The 17,677-nt window shown below is 31.1% G+C and overlaps 1 non-coding gene across 1 annotated transcript; it reads left to right on the forward strand.

Moving 5' to 3' along the window:
- The first annotated feature begins 1,598 nt into the window (after positions 1–1,598).
- TRNAI-UAU lies at positions 1,599–1,672 on the forward strand. The gene has a single exon. It is a non-coding gene; the product is annotated as a tRNA-Ile (tRNA).
- The last annotated feature ends 16,005 nt before the right edge of the window (positions 1,673–17,677 follow it).

Raw genomic sequence — 17,677 nt, forward strand, 5'->3', positions numbered from 1 at the left:
ATTACATTTTTGGTCTCTATAGTTGTCATTCAATATCAAGTCTAGTCCCTATCTTAAACCAATTACAGTTTTGGTCGTTGTGGTTGTCACCTTTTTTCAGATTTGGTCCCTGTGGTTTGTTTCTGTTAGTTTTAAGTCAGTTAAGTCTGTTAACTCAAGGGGCATTTGGGTCCTTTCATCATTTTATGTTATTTGTAATTAAAAATAAAAAAATATATTAACACATTGAATTAAAAATATATATGTATATATACAAGCGCATCTTCTTCCCCTAGCTCACCGGCCACCACTCATCTGACGGCCGTGGACCAACTACCATTGACCATCTACATCCTTGTTCCATACCCATCCATCTACATCTCAGATCCATCTCCATCTCTATTTTTATGCATCGTCATAGATGTGGATCCATCCTCGTCATTTCATCTCGACTCCATCCTCACATTCATCGTCGTCTCTAGTTTTTAGTTACGGTTTTGATTATTTTTTATTAGGGTTTTTATTTGAGTTCTGATTTCAGAGTTCGATTTTAATTTTGGATTTTTGTATCCAATGGCCAACCACCTCCTTTCTCGGACAAACCTTTCCCCAAACGTGTATCCTCGCCAATGACGACCTCCAACGCCTATCAATATGTTGGAACAAAAACACACACTAACACTCATATTTTTGTCTCCGTCTCTGTTTCTCAAACATGAAAGAAATTCAAGGAATTTGATTTGTAGGTTGCAGGTTTTTTTGGAAGACAGAGATGAGTGAGTTTTGCTGCCTTGTTGTAGGTGGCTGGTTTTGACAGGTATAGGATTTGATCAGAAGGGGGTTTGACGCTGTGGTGTTGTGTAGGTTTTATTTATGTGTATGGGTGGGTTTTGATCGGAGAAATGGTGGATTTCGTCGTAGAATAAGGGTTTCTAACAGGGTTGGGGTCGTGTTTGAGTTCTACCAGAGAGGGAGGGGGAATTGGGGAAAAAGGAGGGGACTCGTCGAGAAAGAGGTTCTTTCGGTTGATATACTATTGCATACTTTATTTTTGATTAAAATAACACAAAATTACAAAAAAGACTTAAATACCCCTGAGTTAACGAACTTAACTAACTTAAACTAACAGAAACAAACCACAAGGACCAAATTTGAAAGAAAATAACAACTACAGTGGCCAAAGTTATAACTAATTTAAAGTTGAGACTACATTTAATATTGACTAGAAGGGTACTCGCGCAATGCAGCGAGATACATCTTGATTTTAATGTTCTATCCTATTTTTTGTCTTTGTCGATGTTATAATATGATTTTATGTGTTTTTACGAAAACAATAATGATTTTATTTTTGAACAAAATATAAATTTGAAGATATTATTAAAATTTGAAAAAAAAAAATATCAATGTTAATATTAAATCAACCATTTAAAAGTTCTCAAATTTTATGTAATTTCTTTAATCTACAACATATAAATCTGTATATAATTTAATAATAATAAAAAGTGAACAAAATGTCAAATATATTTAATCGTTGTAATAATTTTAAATCGACAATTATAAATTATTCAAGTAAACAATAATGTTTTAAATTTATTCCATATAGAAACAATATCATTCAAGGTCCCGTAGCTCAGTTGGTTAGAGCGTTGGTCTTATGAGCCGAAGGTCGCGGGTTCGAGCCCCGCCGGGACCACTCATTTTATTTTAATGCTTAGTTATATTTACAAAATCGACCCCTAATGTATTTACTTATTTGCATAAATAGCGCCTAAATGAATTAGTTTACAAAAACGACCCTTACATAATACAAACCCCCCCCCCCCCCCCCGGGGGACATTCATCACCAATTATTATTTCAAAATTACACAATCAATCCCAAACTTAGAATTTTTGCAAATTATTAATCACGGATTTCTTATATAGTCATAATAGCCCTCACAAATTGCAATGCCGACTTTCGTCTTTGCTCGACGGGTAGGTCATGCAGTCAAGCTCCGGCGGTTCATTCATCTAACCGTAAAATTAGAGCCACTTTTGATTCTAAAGAGATTCTTCAAAATATAAATTCAAAACTCAAAATCTCTAAAAAAAATTACATTCAACTCCAATAACTTCTCTGTTTTTTATACTAAAACATTAATTATACTATTAAAATATTTTATGCATACATGTAATAAAATATTATTTATCTCTCATAAACAGTTCATATCAAGGTTTCTTATTGGTGAAAGATAATAAAAAAATTGTTTCTCTCACATTCTAATTATTAGTTTTTCAAATTTAAAGAATTTCAGACTTTCCCTCATGGATTATTTGTATAATCTGTTGGATCAAAAATTTATCCAAAATTTCTATTTTTCTTCATTTTGAAAAATTTGTTGGAGATACTCTTAGCTCTATATCTAAGCAACTAGTCTTACTTTGAGTTCCAATTCAGGCATGGTGTAGAAAATTAACAATTCTTTAAATTTATAAAGTATATTTTCTATTTCATAAAACGTACACGTATCAGTTTAGTTGGTATATTAATTTATAATCTCACTACTTATTAAAATAATTAATTATCTGTAAAACAATATTGGGGTAAATCAAATAAAAATCATCTAAATATTAGAAACCGTAAAAACCAATTTGTATGATTCAATGGATGAAACAACACATGTAAACATGCAGTATTGGTACAATGTTGTTTCATAGATGAAACGTCAAATAATGTTTTACATGTGAAAAACATAAATATATATATATATATATNTATATATATATATATATATAGGTAATCATATATCAAATGAAAATAATTAACACATTATTGATTATTTATTAATTTTCAATTTTCCTTTTAAGTTTTCACATTACAAATATTAGAAGTGTTCTTCAAACCATATATGTAATGGGGTATACTGTTTAATCCTAGACCGCACTACAAACACCTCAAACAACGTAACAACCAAAAATGTAATCTACTCTTAAAATACTTGGAATATAAAATAAAATTAATAATAAGAAATAGAAAAGGAGGTAGCCGCAATCATCGGGGTAGTGTTTTCATTAGGGGTTCAAAGTTCGAGAGAGAATATGAAAAGGTCAACGTGTGCACATCCACACACAACTGACCAAGTCCAACCAATTATTCCCTTATTTTTCTATTTTTGTTTCTTTTTTTTTTTTTAATTTATATTTCTACCCTTTTTTTACTTCTAGAAACATGCTTCTCCTTATTTTATCCTTAAATTATCTTCTTTATTTAAAGAGTAAACTACCAATTTGGTCTCCGAGGTTTGTCAAAAATAACAGTGTTTGTCCTTACAGTTTTTAAAATTACAAGATAATCATCATGGTTTATAAAAGCTTTTGAATTTGGTCCTTTTATCTAATAGCCGTTAAAAGATTTCGTTAAATATGACGTTTTTGTCATTTTATCGATCTTTTTGTCTTTTATCTAATTAAAATCTATTTGATGATTTTGATTCTTTGGCTTTTGATTGGGTAAAAAACAAAAAAACCGATAAGGTGATGAAAATATCTTTCATTTAATGGAATTCTTATGACTGTTAAAAATATGGACTGAATTCGGACTTTTTTATAAACTACAATAATCGTCCTATAAATTCAAAGCTATAAGGATGAAAAATGTTATTTTAGAGAAACTACAAGAACCAAATTTGTAGTTTACTTTTATCTAAATTATTGTTTTCATTAAAAAAATATGATATTTAATTTCATAAATATTTTTGAAACATAAGCTTTTTTTTAATTATAAACCTACAAAAGTATATTCGATAATACAAGATTCTTTCTAAAATAATACATGTAAATTTAGGTTATTATATTATCATGTAACTTATCAATTAATTTTTTATTCAATATAATTAGTTTATCAACTTGCTTATCGAGTATTCTTACTCTGAATTGTCCTAAAATACGCTGATAAGCGTTTTTTGGTTGACTGAAGCTACAGTTAGGATTTTTCAAGTTCAAACCAAATAGGATTTGCTTAACTAAATAGCTAAAATAGTTAAGTAAAAGCAGATAGATGACATAAATAATGGCTTTTTTCACTACATAATAATTAATAAAATTTGTAAGACAAAGAAAATGCTTATGTCACCTAACTCGTTTGAAAAAACTTAAAGCTTCATTATGACTTAGACTTGTATATTGTGGATTTCAATGTCACTTTTATTCGATAACAATTGAAATGTTTTTTTAAGCAAGCAGTCGTTTGACATAATTGTGAGTCTCGTTTCTTGGTCTCAATACTTTATTACCATTGCACGCTCTTTTCTTGGATTTGACGTTTGCGTGTTACCATCAACACTTGGTTATTGATTACAAGTTCTGTTAAGTAGTATAATTTATTATCAACTATCACTCCGATTTTGAGTAAAAACAAACTACTTTTTGACAATACAATAGAATGAGTTTTTTTTTGGACGCCCAACCATTTTCTTGAAGTTTTTAATAGGTCTTTTAAGTTTATAGGGCTGAGAACTGTGCGTTTTATAGAATGGTTTACGATACATTGTTAGAACGAAGTTAACCGACTAACAAGTTTTACAGATAGTTATTAGGATGGATCGGATAACCTAATACGACTCAAAGTAAAGCGTTATATTAGCCTTTTTTTGTACAACACTTCTTGAAAACTGTTTATAGGTCATTTCTTTTTATAAAACATTTCTCAATGAAATGTCTCATAGGAAAATATGGTGGTTTACTTAGGGGCCATTTACTTAGATGCTTATTCGGTAAGTTCTTAGTGTTATGAGTCAACACTGTAATTTATTTTACCTGATAAGATTGTAGTACATCAAAATGGTATTGTATTTAACAATTTACCCGGTAAGCGCTTACCTGGGTAAGAGTCATTACCATCACTTACCGGGTTAGATCATCACCATCATTTACCGAGTAAGACTCTTCATCTTTATCATTGCTCTTACCGGGTAAGATTTTTGACCCTTGTCATGTTCATCCGGTAAGGAAAATTATCCAATAAGCACTTACCGGGTAAGCGTTTAGTAAACGACCTCGTATTGAATCTTATTAGGTTGTCCAAGTTTGTCCTTCCATCTTACTATAACGTTTTTGGTCTTATAAACCTACAAGTCTTATTAAGTGCATTTTTAAGAGGGTTGAACTTCCTAACATACACAATTTTGTAGTATGAGAAAATAGTCAACAATGACATAAAATGTATAATACAAAAAGAGTCAGGGTTCAAATTGTAAATCCGTCCAAAAACCAAACCAACCCGCCACTTATTATGGTTGAAATTTGGATTAGGCCTAACTGAACCTAATTCATCCTGTCAGTAATCCATACAATCTTTACCTCCCACCCCAAAAAAAATTATCAGTCATGTCTTATTGTTGAAACCTTAAGTGAAAATAGAATTATATTGTTTGGAGGTAACCTTAACATCGGTAGAATTTTCAACTTGTAATTTCAATGTTACACATCTCTTATGAAGCTAAGATATGACTGGTATGTGTTTTAATCGCATTGTCCAACTAAACAATACAACCCTAAAGAGAGCCTTGTATATCTGGAATCTATCTATCTACCAATAGATTAATTTATGTGTTCTCTGTAATGAAACCTAAATGAACTTTAACTAATTATATATGTGAATTAACAACAGATGTATTTTATTTTGGTGTTATATGAATAAAAAGGAATCGTACAGTGAACAATCACCCGAATGCAAAGACAATGATAAAACAAACACATATAAGCAAACTGGGGTTCACAACCTATAATATTTTTTGTTTCACTTTTAATTATTAAAACGTCAACCCAAGACAATAAACACTAAAGGAGTTGAATTTGGGTTGAGTTGAGATTTTTAAAATTATCATATTTGAGTTGGGTTATTCAAATGTCGTCACTCGACCAATTCTACCCATATGCACCCTTAATTGTAACTAGAGGTGTATACACTAGAATGTAAACTTCAATTGTAAATTGGAAAATTTATTTTTATTCCTTTTTTTTTATAGAAATGGATCAATTATGAGATGAAATTTTCAAAAATCTCAAATATTGTGTTGTTATTTGGTTTATTGACCATATTAAGGAAGGTAGTAAACATATCCCAAAACTCTATTCTTAACATTTAAATAAGAACCACAAGGGTAGTATTTGATTGGTTTGAGCTTGGACTCCAAAGATCAAAAGTGTCTAGAGGTCTCATGTTCAAATTCAATGAGGAATAAGAACCCCTTGTGGTCATGGAGGTTCAAATATGATAACTCCGAACTACCTGCAAAGCAGGTGATTATTTTAGGATTAGTCGACTCATATAACATGTTAGATATACAAGTTAATAAACAAAACATTTAAAGAAGTGATGAAATATTATTAATAATTTATATTTTATTGTTTACAAGTTCGAAGTAAGAAGATGACATTTCATTAAAAAAAAAACCAAAAAAAGGAATCGAAGTGAACACAAAAATGGTTAGTAATTATCTTGTTTTCGTTTGACTTTTCTCTACTACATACATCGTGATATATTGTATCTTTTTCGCATCTTTTCTATGATAAAAATTGTGATTCGTTTAAGCTCCAATTCTAATAACAAAATAAATTTAATTTTTTATGTCAATAAAATTATATCAAAAATCCAATTTAAACAAGTTTTTTTATTTCTGTAAAATAGAAAATCTCTAAACAAAATTACATTTTAACTAGAATAAATTCTATTTTTTAGAGATTCCAGTATTAATTATATTATTAAAATATGCTATTAGTTTATTATCCCAATACATTTTTTATATAAAATAATAATAGTTTAGTTTTATTGGTGGGAATTAATGAAAAAATCATTTCTTTTACCTTACATCAATTCCTAGAGAATTATCTAAATTTAAAGTTTTATTTATTTTAGAAAATAATATAGAGAATATGTTGAAACAAATTATCAAATAAAAACCTACATTTTCTTTATTTTAGAGAATATGCTAATTAAAAATATTTTTAATTACCAGATGTCTCGTCTGCCACCATCATCGTCTATCACCCATCATCCACCACCACACGGTTACAAACTTACAATTGAAAAGCCCTTTTGTTACATATATTACTTGAATAGTTGAACTCATTTTTTTTCCGTTCATTTTCTACCTGTTTTCTCTTAGCAATGAGATTATAAGCCAATGAACCTAATTCAAACCTTGTGAATCTTACAAAACAGGTCCCTAGACTGAATAATCATTCAACCCCCATAACTTTACAACTTTAGGGATTGTCCCTGCAGCTGATGCAAGAGACATTACCCTCATTTAACTTATCGTGTAACATTTTCGGTTATCAAAATAGATTGTTGGTAAACATTAAACTCGAGCCTTTTACCTCAATTACCAGGTAAAACTTTCGGTCCTTGTTATGCTTCTTACTGGGTAAGATTATCGGTCTTTGTCATGCTCAATTGGTAAATTAAGTAATACAGATAAGCGTTTACCTGATAAATATTTTGTAAACGGTCCCTAAATCTCACTTAACATTTATAACACAACAATTGTACATATGTTCACAAAGAAGTAGTTCATTTCGGGGTGTTACACTTGAAGACAATCAATTTATAATGCATACATTAAGATTCAACATTTTAGGTTTCTCACTTTCAGCAAAATTTTATCAGTTTTTTCTTTGAAAACTGAAATATATTTAATATCTAAAAATTAAATAAAATTCCCACCCTAACAAAAAGAATCTTACCTTATAAAACTCAGATTTGTATTAAAGATTGTGACTGAAATTGACCAAATTTTTGGTTCTAAATTAGGTTTGAATTATTTACATTTTATATTATAATTATATTCCAACCAAGTTGTTCTAATTTTTAACTTTTATTTAGAATAATTTATGGCTGCTATTTCAAGACTTTTGAGGTTATATGATTTATGATTTCACAAAAACAATTTGTTTATTCAAATAGTTCATTTTTTGTAAAATAAATTCATTCTTCTAACTACACTAAAATTCTTATGAATTCTTATTAAACCCAAGTTGGTTTAGCTAACACTTTCTGCAGTTGGTTCGTAGAATTTAAAGGATTTCAAAGAAATTGGAAGGATCAATTATTTTGATCAAATTTCAATCCTTTTGTTTGGTTCACATATTGAAATGGATGGATACATTTAAATTCCTTTTAAGTTCCACAAATTAATAAATTCATTATTACTTGGCATAAGTGAAAGAATTGAATTTTCATCCATTTGCATCTAATTTAACCAACACCGTCCACCCTCTGCCCCCATTAGGACTATGTTCATAGTTACTGAATGAGTTATATAGATATATGAATAGATTGAAAATATGTGTATATGAAAAGCATACATGATAATTTAATTGTCTAATGTATATATTAATAGAAATTCAACAATCATATTAAATCCAAGAAATAAAATGATATCGGGTTCATCGGGTTGGGTTGGGTTGGGTTCAAATAATAGTAACCCAATATCAACTCAATACCTACGGTTTGACAATTTTACAACTCGATTAGACATCGGGTTGCTTCGGGTTAGGTTATTTCGCGTTGGGTTGGGTTAGGTTGATCGGGTTGGTCAGGTTTTTGAGCACCCCTAGACCCACAACTACCACCCCTCCCCCACTAACCATCATACCACTACTTGTTGGCGATTTTAGTGTCATCGATCATTTTGGTGTGATCATGATTCACTTGAGATCAATTAAGGTGATGAGACAAACATAAGTAATTTAGGAGGTGTGGAATGTACACTCACAAATATTGCCTCTAACACCTTTTTTTGATAGGGAAGGGGGAGACCCCTCCAGATCAAGGCAAAAACACTAAAACAACATAATACGCTCTCGGGTGGGGGCGAACCACATCCACCAGAAACCAAGGCACCCAGAAGGGAAAGAAGGGGAGAAGAGGAGAAGAGGGAAGAAAAAAGGGAGAAAGAAGCAGAGAGAGGAAGAGAGACAGAGACAAAAGCCGACCACAAGGGAGGGGCCCGGTCAAGCCAAGACCGGGAAGCAACGGGGAACACCACAGTGGCAGGAGAAGGGGCCTAAAAAAAGGCACACCCTAGACCGCACCAAGAAAACCAGGAGAGTAGAAAAGCTCACACAAAGCAGACAAAGCAGCACAAAAGAAAACAGACGGCTAAGGGAGGTTCCAGGCTAGCCGAGCCCGGACAACGTTAGGGGAGGGCTTAAAGGTCAGGCAAAGGAGCCTGGACCGGACATCATCAGAAATCGTCTTACCAACCATACTATGTGATCTTCTCTTGCTCTTGAAGATACGGTTATTTCTTTCTTGCCACAGGTGGTAGACAGTCCCAGCAAGCACTAAGCGACGAATGATAGACCAAATGGTCTTTCCTTTTGTGACCTGCTGGAACAAACCAATAATATCATCCCAGTTATCCGGGACACGCCTCTAACACCTTTTATCACCTTAAAGCGGGGGTTAAGGTGGTCGCGCCCCCTTACAAGTTTTGAGAGGCAGTACCCTGAGGTTTTTGGAATTTATGAAGAGTCATACTAGTGAAAATCTCATTAAGTATAAGTCTGGTAAGTATGATCTCATATTTGCTTACCTTGGAAATTGCCTAAGTGTTTAAGTCTGAAAAATGCATTCAGACTTGAGTCCTAAGTCTTAAGTAATGATTCCAGAAATCTGAACTTCGAGTTCAGACTTGAGTATTTCAGCTTTGGAAAATCTGCTAAGTACCTAACTCGTAGACTTTGAGTCCAGGCTTGTGATTAAGTCTGATTGGCTGGTTCAGACTAAGTCCTAAATCTGGACCTTGAGTCTATACTTAGGTTCAGACATGGTTTTCCAGATTTTGAGTCAAGCTTATCTGATTCAGTTGCAGCAACGCTTCGATCTTATTCATTAACGGTTATTACCGTTTAACCGTTGGTAACTATCAATCTCTCATTTAAATATGTAAAAGGGAGAATCCGGGTATGTAACTGAATTTCACAGCCTTTTAAATGAGAGAGAAAACTCAAGAATTATTCTATACGAAATTTATGAACTCAAGGCTAATAGGGTCGAATTATTGTATTTGGAAAGTGTTCCACACACGACTATTGAGATTGTCCAATCCTGTTATCATCTCCATACCCCTAGATCTAACACCATTGTCATCGTCACAACAACCACCCGTCGGTACCCACCATGTTAATAGTCTACATCATCGGTTCGATATGCAATCTTTAAATATATTTTTCCCAAAAAAATTCCATAACTCACAATCATCCTTAATTTTATTTCTAACCTTCTCTCATCATTTAGTTTTTTATTTGAATCAACCATATACAGGGTCAGGTTCCTGTAAAATAAGAATTGTGGTGATAACATAAGAACAAAACATTGATATATACATATATATATATATATATATTCATGTAAATTTATTTACCTTCAACTACCTTTATTTACCTCTTTTTATCATCATGACGAAAACTTTAACCAATTCATACATGTGAAAATGTTTAAATGTATGTAAAAATTTGTGAAAGTGACTAAAATTGAAGATAAAGGTGCATAGATGTAAGTAATTGAATGTAGATGAATGTAGCTGAAGGTAAATAAAATTAGATTAAAAAGTCAACTCATCCAAATTCTAAAGTCCAAAAATGTTCTCACTATAATTGTTATTATGATGTCATCCAAAGTGTTACCTGTTTTGATGTTGCATATTAATATCAATAGGGAATACCTAAGTTTCAATTTTTTGAATGTAATATTTACATTTTCATATATCAAAAAAAGATATTTAACCAGTTGATAATATATACAAATAAATGTTTCTTTACAAGAACAAATGAAAGCAAGTTTCTAAATTAAAAATCAATATTAGTGGTATACCATTTTTTGAATAATTAAGGGTCATTTATCAACACTTGTCAGATAAGTGCTTACCGGCAAGAAATTATCACTCTCATTTACCTTGTCAAGTAACATTCTCGGTTATCAAAATGAATTGTGATAAACATCTTTTACCCGGTAAACGCTTACCGAGTAGATATATAAGATTTTTGGTCCTTGCTATATCTCTTACCAGGTAAGATTCTCGTTCCTTATCATACCTATAAACAAGATAAACGATACCTGAGAAACGTTTATCCAATAAAAGTTTGATAAGGAGACTCTAAATTGACAATATGTAAGTAATATATGTATTTGAAGTAGCCAAAAGTTGTATTGGATGAAATTAAAATGTTGGAGATGATGTGGTAAAGGTTAAAGAGGTAAATGATTAATATATTATGGGATTGGTGTTTTTTGTTTTACATAATGGCATGTGCAATGTTTATATTGCACAAATCTGGCCAAACCAAAATCACCAAGGACGATCCTATCACAACATACTTCCTTAAATACACCAATTATTTTCATTTATTATTTTTATTTCAAAAAAGCAATAATAAAATTTAGGGGTCGTTTACCAAACGCTTACTCGGGTAAGTGAACACCAAGTCACATCACCTTACCGGATGAATATGATAAGAACCAAGAATCTTATCCGATAGGAGCGAGACAAGGACCAAAAGTCTTAACCGATAAATGAGGACGATGACTCTTGCCACGATAAGCGTTTACCGGGTAAATTGGTGTATACGATACCGTTTTGATGGACTAAAATCTTACCCGGTAAGTCAATGATAGTGTTAAATTTTATTGGAAAGCACTTACCGGGTAAGTGTTTGGTAAACGGCCCCTTAGTAACATTTTATAGTTTTAGTCTATGTTATTAATCATTAAAAATCTTAATAAAAGTTATTTTGGTCAATAAGGTTAACCAATTTCCTTATATTAATGAGTATTTTCTAATTTAATTTTCGATGAACTATTGGATATCATTTAATTGTTCATTTAATACGCTCATTATATTATATAAAGTCAAAATACCTTTGATATTATATATTCAAGAACCCTAAATGGTTTCATGTAGATTTGATTTTTGGTATGATTGGATGGGCGTGAATATTTTATATAAGTTTTAATTAATCACCATTTAAGGTTTTGAAAAATCGACATAATTATTTAAAAAAAATCGTTTGTAAATTAAATGAAAATCCACGTTATTTAATAGAAATAAGTTAAAGTATAAATTTTTTTAGAAAGACAACAGTATATTAAAACTAAACAAGAACAAAAAGGCTTACAACACAAAACTGACCAAACGAAAACCAACCTACCATCTACAAGGCATAGAATTATAGAAAGAAGGGAGATCACAACCGAAACCTAGCAAAAACCAACGTCGGGCACCCAACAAGACGAAAGCGACAAACTGAAAACAAAAACCGACCATAACCCGCTAACAAGAACAGGCAACCAGAGTACAACACAACAACGTCCAAGACCTAGAGAAAACTTTAGTCTGATGAGACAACCATCGGAATGAAGAAAGTTATATATTGATCAACAAGTCATCATCACCACAAGACTGTTGAACACAAGCTTATTACGAGAGCTCTGAATCAAGTAAAAAGAGATCCAAAGCACGGTTGACAACAGCTTACTTAACGGGGACGATGCAGAAAACAACTCGGATAAAGTCCAAATATCCAATACCAGAGCAATAACTTGTGGGTTGAATCTCCACCACTTCAGAATTATGCTCCACGGTTTCAAGATCAAAGAGCAACCTGTAAGGCAATAGTCACCGATTCAACAACGCTATTGTCACACATGAGAAGATATGTTTAAATTAGAGTTGCAGACAAGTCGTTCGAAGAAAAAGTTAGATTTGGTTAAACCTAGTCCAAAAATTAATAGAGACCAGTCTGAACCCAGCAAAATAAAAACCGAACTGAGACCCATGAATTGTTTGTCTTGTCTGATCCAAAAAAAGTATATTATGGTTGGTTTGAAAAAAAAAATAACTAATTAAAGGTATATAAACACGGACCCGTACGATAAAAGGCCGTTCTTTGTCAAACTCGACTAAAAAAATCTTGTTCGAAGAAAGAGTTGTGGTCTAGCCTAGTCTCAATTGACAATATCATGGATCGATTTTTATCTTGTTTAGTATTTTTTTTAAAATTAAATATGATTTTATTGGGTGAGCTTGTGAAATGAACGTAACAACTAACAAGTTATAAAATGATCCACCAAAATAATATTTTAATATAAAAATTACATTTTGAAAATTAGGAAATTAACACTTACAAAAAATTGATTATTCCGAAATTAATTAAAATATAATAAAATAAGTAAAATAACTAAAAAGAATTACATGGCCATTTTGGTCGATTTATTGAAGAATAATGCGGACTAACCATCAGCGGATACTCCGACCCGAAAGCTGCGGTGTTTGGTTTCTTTAATGGAAATCTGTAAGTCGGTGACCGACATATCCTATAGCATATCACATAGCAAAAACCACGCGCCTCTTCTATCACGTGGAAATCACGCCCTAGAGTATTTACAATATAGACCCTTTATGTTTATAAAAACTTAATTTACGGGATATATGTTGTATTTTTTCACAACGATCGTCATCACATTTACTTTAAATTTTATTTTGACTTTTTTGTAGTTCAAAGTCGGACCGTTGTCATTATAGTTCCTTCATTTTTTATATATCACGAAATAAATTTAAACACTAATATATATATATATATATATATATATATATTTCAAAACAAAAGGTATCAATTTTTTATAATAATGAATATACAAAAAGTTCATATATTAACTATGGTAATTAGGGGTGCTCATGGCCCGGGTTGATCGGTTTGGAACCGTTTTAACAAGTCAACCCAATGTTGGCGGTTTGAAAATTTTCAATCCAACCCAACCCAACCCAACTCGTTCGGGTTGATCGGGTTGTGTTTAAACAATGTAAAATCACATAAAAATAAAGGAAACTTTTCTTTGAAATATGACCAACCATTCAAGATAATATGCAAGTTCATATTTGATATTACAATAAAAATGTTTAAGTCAAATGATAATACATCAATCAACAACAATAGTTTTAGACGTTTCCAACCCCGATGCTTTCGCTTTCTTGACGTTGAGGTTGGTCATGTCATGATTCTCATCTACAATTCAAAGCTAAAGTTAAGGTCGGGTTCATCGGGTTGGTCGGGTTTTTTTGGGCCTGACCCGATTCCAACCCAATATGGTCGGGTTGGCTAATTTTTTATCGATCATGCACCGGGTTACCTCGGGTTGGGTTGGTCGGGTTCATCGGGTTTTTGAGCACCCCTAATGATAATGGTATATAAGATCCATTTTGCATCATAATCAAGTTAAATAACAAAATAAGGATGTAAAAAGTAAATGGTTGTTTATTTACCTCTTAATAGTTCTATTAGCAGATAACTTTTGAATCGTTAAGAGGTAATCTTGTTTGACAAAAAAAGTTTGTTTCTTAATGGTTCTAAAACTCTTTGAATGATTTTGTATCATGTGTATTTCTTAATCATTCAGCATCTTAATTCATTGTAAACAATTATCAAACAATTATATTTCATTTTTCACTATATCATGAGAGCCTCTTACGAATCAATCAAAATGGAGACAGGGAGGAGAGGTAAAAGAGAGATTTTCGAGCCTGAACATATAAGCAACCTTCTATCTGGYCTCTGTACCAGTAGTGGAGTGGCTTGCTATTTGACCACTTAAACATTCTACATCTAACCATTCAGCAACTGACAAATAGTCATAAATTTTGATTTTTATGTATGTGAAAAAGAAATTGTGTAGATATTAATTAACACAAACGGAAATACACATCTTAATCAACATTTAAATGTTATATAATGATTAATGGAATCACAACAAACATGATTACAAATGTTCTTTAAATCTTTGGGAATTACTCTATGAATTGTGTGTCCTTCTACGGTCTTATCTTAGTCAAAAAGCAAATGGTGGTCAACTTATTGATAGAATTTAAATATTGTATAAATAATTTACAATATATATATATATATATATATATAAATATATAAACAAATAACAAATTGGAATATTGTAAGCCACAATTAATTTGCCAAACTTCTTTATCATATTCAAGAATCCAATCAATGTAAAATGGATTTTAAAAATGTATAATTTTGAATATAATAAAAGGTTAGGTAAAATAAGAACAAGTCAAACATGAGTATAGTATTAGAATATATGTTCTTGATTCTAGTAAATGGATCTTTGTATTTTACAAACAAATTTATCTTAAATCTGGTTTGGATTTATTTTATTACAACAAAATCGATTTGTAAAATATCAAGTATCCTAATATACTGTCTTATTAGACTTAGGAACTGTTTATCAAACGTTTATCGGAGTAAGCGTTTATTAAGTCGCGTTGTCTTATCAGATGAATATAACAAAAACAAGAATCTTACATGGTAAGAGTGGATGCAATGATCGAGGGTCTTACCCGGTAAGTGAGGCGACGACTCTTATCAACGTTAGCGCTTAACGGGTACATAGATACCGTTTTGATGGATTAAAATTTTATCTGGTGAGTAAGTAATATTGTTGAAGTTTGCTGGTAAGTATTTACCCGGGTAAGTGTTTGGTGAATCCGTTTGTAAAATTAAAGAATAAAACTTGTATCTAAAAAGTATTACAATAAGTGTATCAAACCATTTAAGGCGTTTTGACAAGTTTTTAGAACATTTCGAAACTAAAATATCGTATTAACTGTTTTGTATGACACTTGACAAATAGACACATCTTTTTAGTATCTGTTACCTTTCTCACAATTAGGATTAGCTAATACATCGTAACCATTTGTTTTCATATTTACATTTCTTATTTTAAGTCCTTTATCTAAACGTATTTGTTTGCATGAATCTATTTCATCTAAAGTTAGAATTTAAGATATTATTATGTGTGTGTGTGTATTTTACAACGTATTTGTTTCCCAATGTCAAAGTTCTTCACATGTATTGTTGGTTCTCTTGCTCTCTCGCGCTCTCTCTCTCTCTCTCTCTTACACACATATAGTTAGATACATTACATATACACATACATACAAACACACACATGGATACATACACACATACACATGCCTACATACATATATACACACATCACACATAGACACACATACGCACACATATGCCACACATACACACATAGACACAGACGCACACATACATACATATATACATACATACATACATACATACATACATACATACATACATACACAAACACACGTGCACACATGCAAACATTCATACATACATATACAAACACACATACACACATGCAAACATTCATACATACATACATACATACATACATACCTACATACATATGATCCTATAAAATGTTGTTATGAAAACTGCTAAGATGTCTGATAATAAAGGGCTGTTGGGGTATTGCCATTTTATATGAATATAAATGATGCATAAAGTTGAGTCAACAATCATGGCATAACATGTTTTGGTCCCTCCATGAGATTATAGGAGACAGTGATTGAGTCGAGGGTATATTGCAAAAAGAAGGCGATGTTCAAACAAGTTACGCATTGATAAAGATTGGATGGTGGGGGAATGTTGTGTGACAAGAAGTCCATGTAAAACTTGAACAACAAATTCTATAGAATGGCCATCAGGCCACTTATGTTATTTGAGTTAGAGTTTACAGATAAGAAATGTTGTGGGATAATTAGAGGCAAATTGTTTTGGAGTTTCTCTTGTCATGCTTAATTAAACATGTTCTTATTTGTATAGTGGTCACTACCGTCCTTCGTGTTTGAACTTGTCTTCTTAGTGTAAAAAAATTACGATCTCTCCAAACTATTTAAAATCTTTTCTATTCATATCTTCTAAATATTTTGTTTGAGTTCGATATATATGCATTAATAAATGAAATACGTGTCCTACGAATTGGCAATCAATGGTAATAAAGAAGTAAATCATATACAATAAATTTTGAATCATAAAAATTAAAATCTGGTGTTTTTCCAGACTGATATTTTGAATTTATAATACTTTGTACCGTCTATGAAAAAGACATGGCATCGTTACAATTCACACATGGTGCATCAACTATTTTGACATTGTTATTAAAATTTAACCAGTTGAATAATACTTCATTGATTTGACTTATGTCAAATCATATTTAAATTAATATCCTTCTAATTTTTAATTGTTTAAACTTAATTCCATAACGGTTCCGTTTATGCATAGTTTGATAATGTATTTATAATTTATTATTATCATCAATAAAATATGTTATTTAATAATCATAATAAATACTTAAAATACCGACATTTTTTATGTCAAAAAAATAACGTTTCTTTAATTACACAATATTCAACCAATTTAACTTATCAACTTTATGAAAAATATTAATTTCAGTAATTAATCATTTATACTATTTTATTAAGCAAATTTAGCAAAAGTTTTAAAGTTTTAAAATATTAAATGACCAAAATACCCTTTATACTCACTTTTTCACTTTTTCATTTTTTTCACCTCTCCTCTCCTCTCCTCACATACACGCACCCTCTCACAACCGATTTTTTTAAAATTATAATTTTAAATTTACATTTTATACCTCTATAATTAATTAATTAATTTACTTTACGTCATTTACTTTTAAATGTTTCATTTTAAACMTTTATCAAATTAACATACATAATCGTATATCAATTAAAACATGTTTAAAAAATACATTTTTATTTTAACAAGTTACACAATTATAATCGTCTCGTTACCTTTGAAATGAGTC

The sequence above is a fragment of the Cynara cardunculus genome, assembly GCF_001531365.2.
Source record: "Cynara cardunculus var. scolymus isolate 2C chromosome LG 11, CcrdV1, whole genome shotgun sequence".
Taxonomy (NCBI): domain Eukaryota; kingdom Viridiplantae; phylum Streptophyta; class Magnoliopsida; order Asterales; family Asteraceae; genus Cynara; species Cynara cardunculus.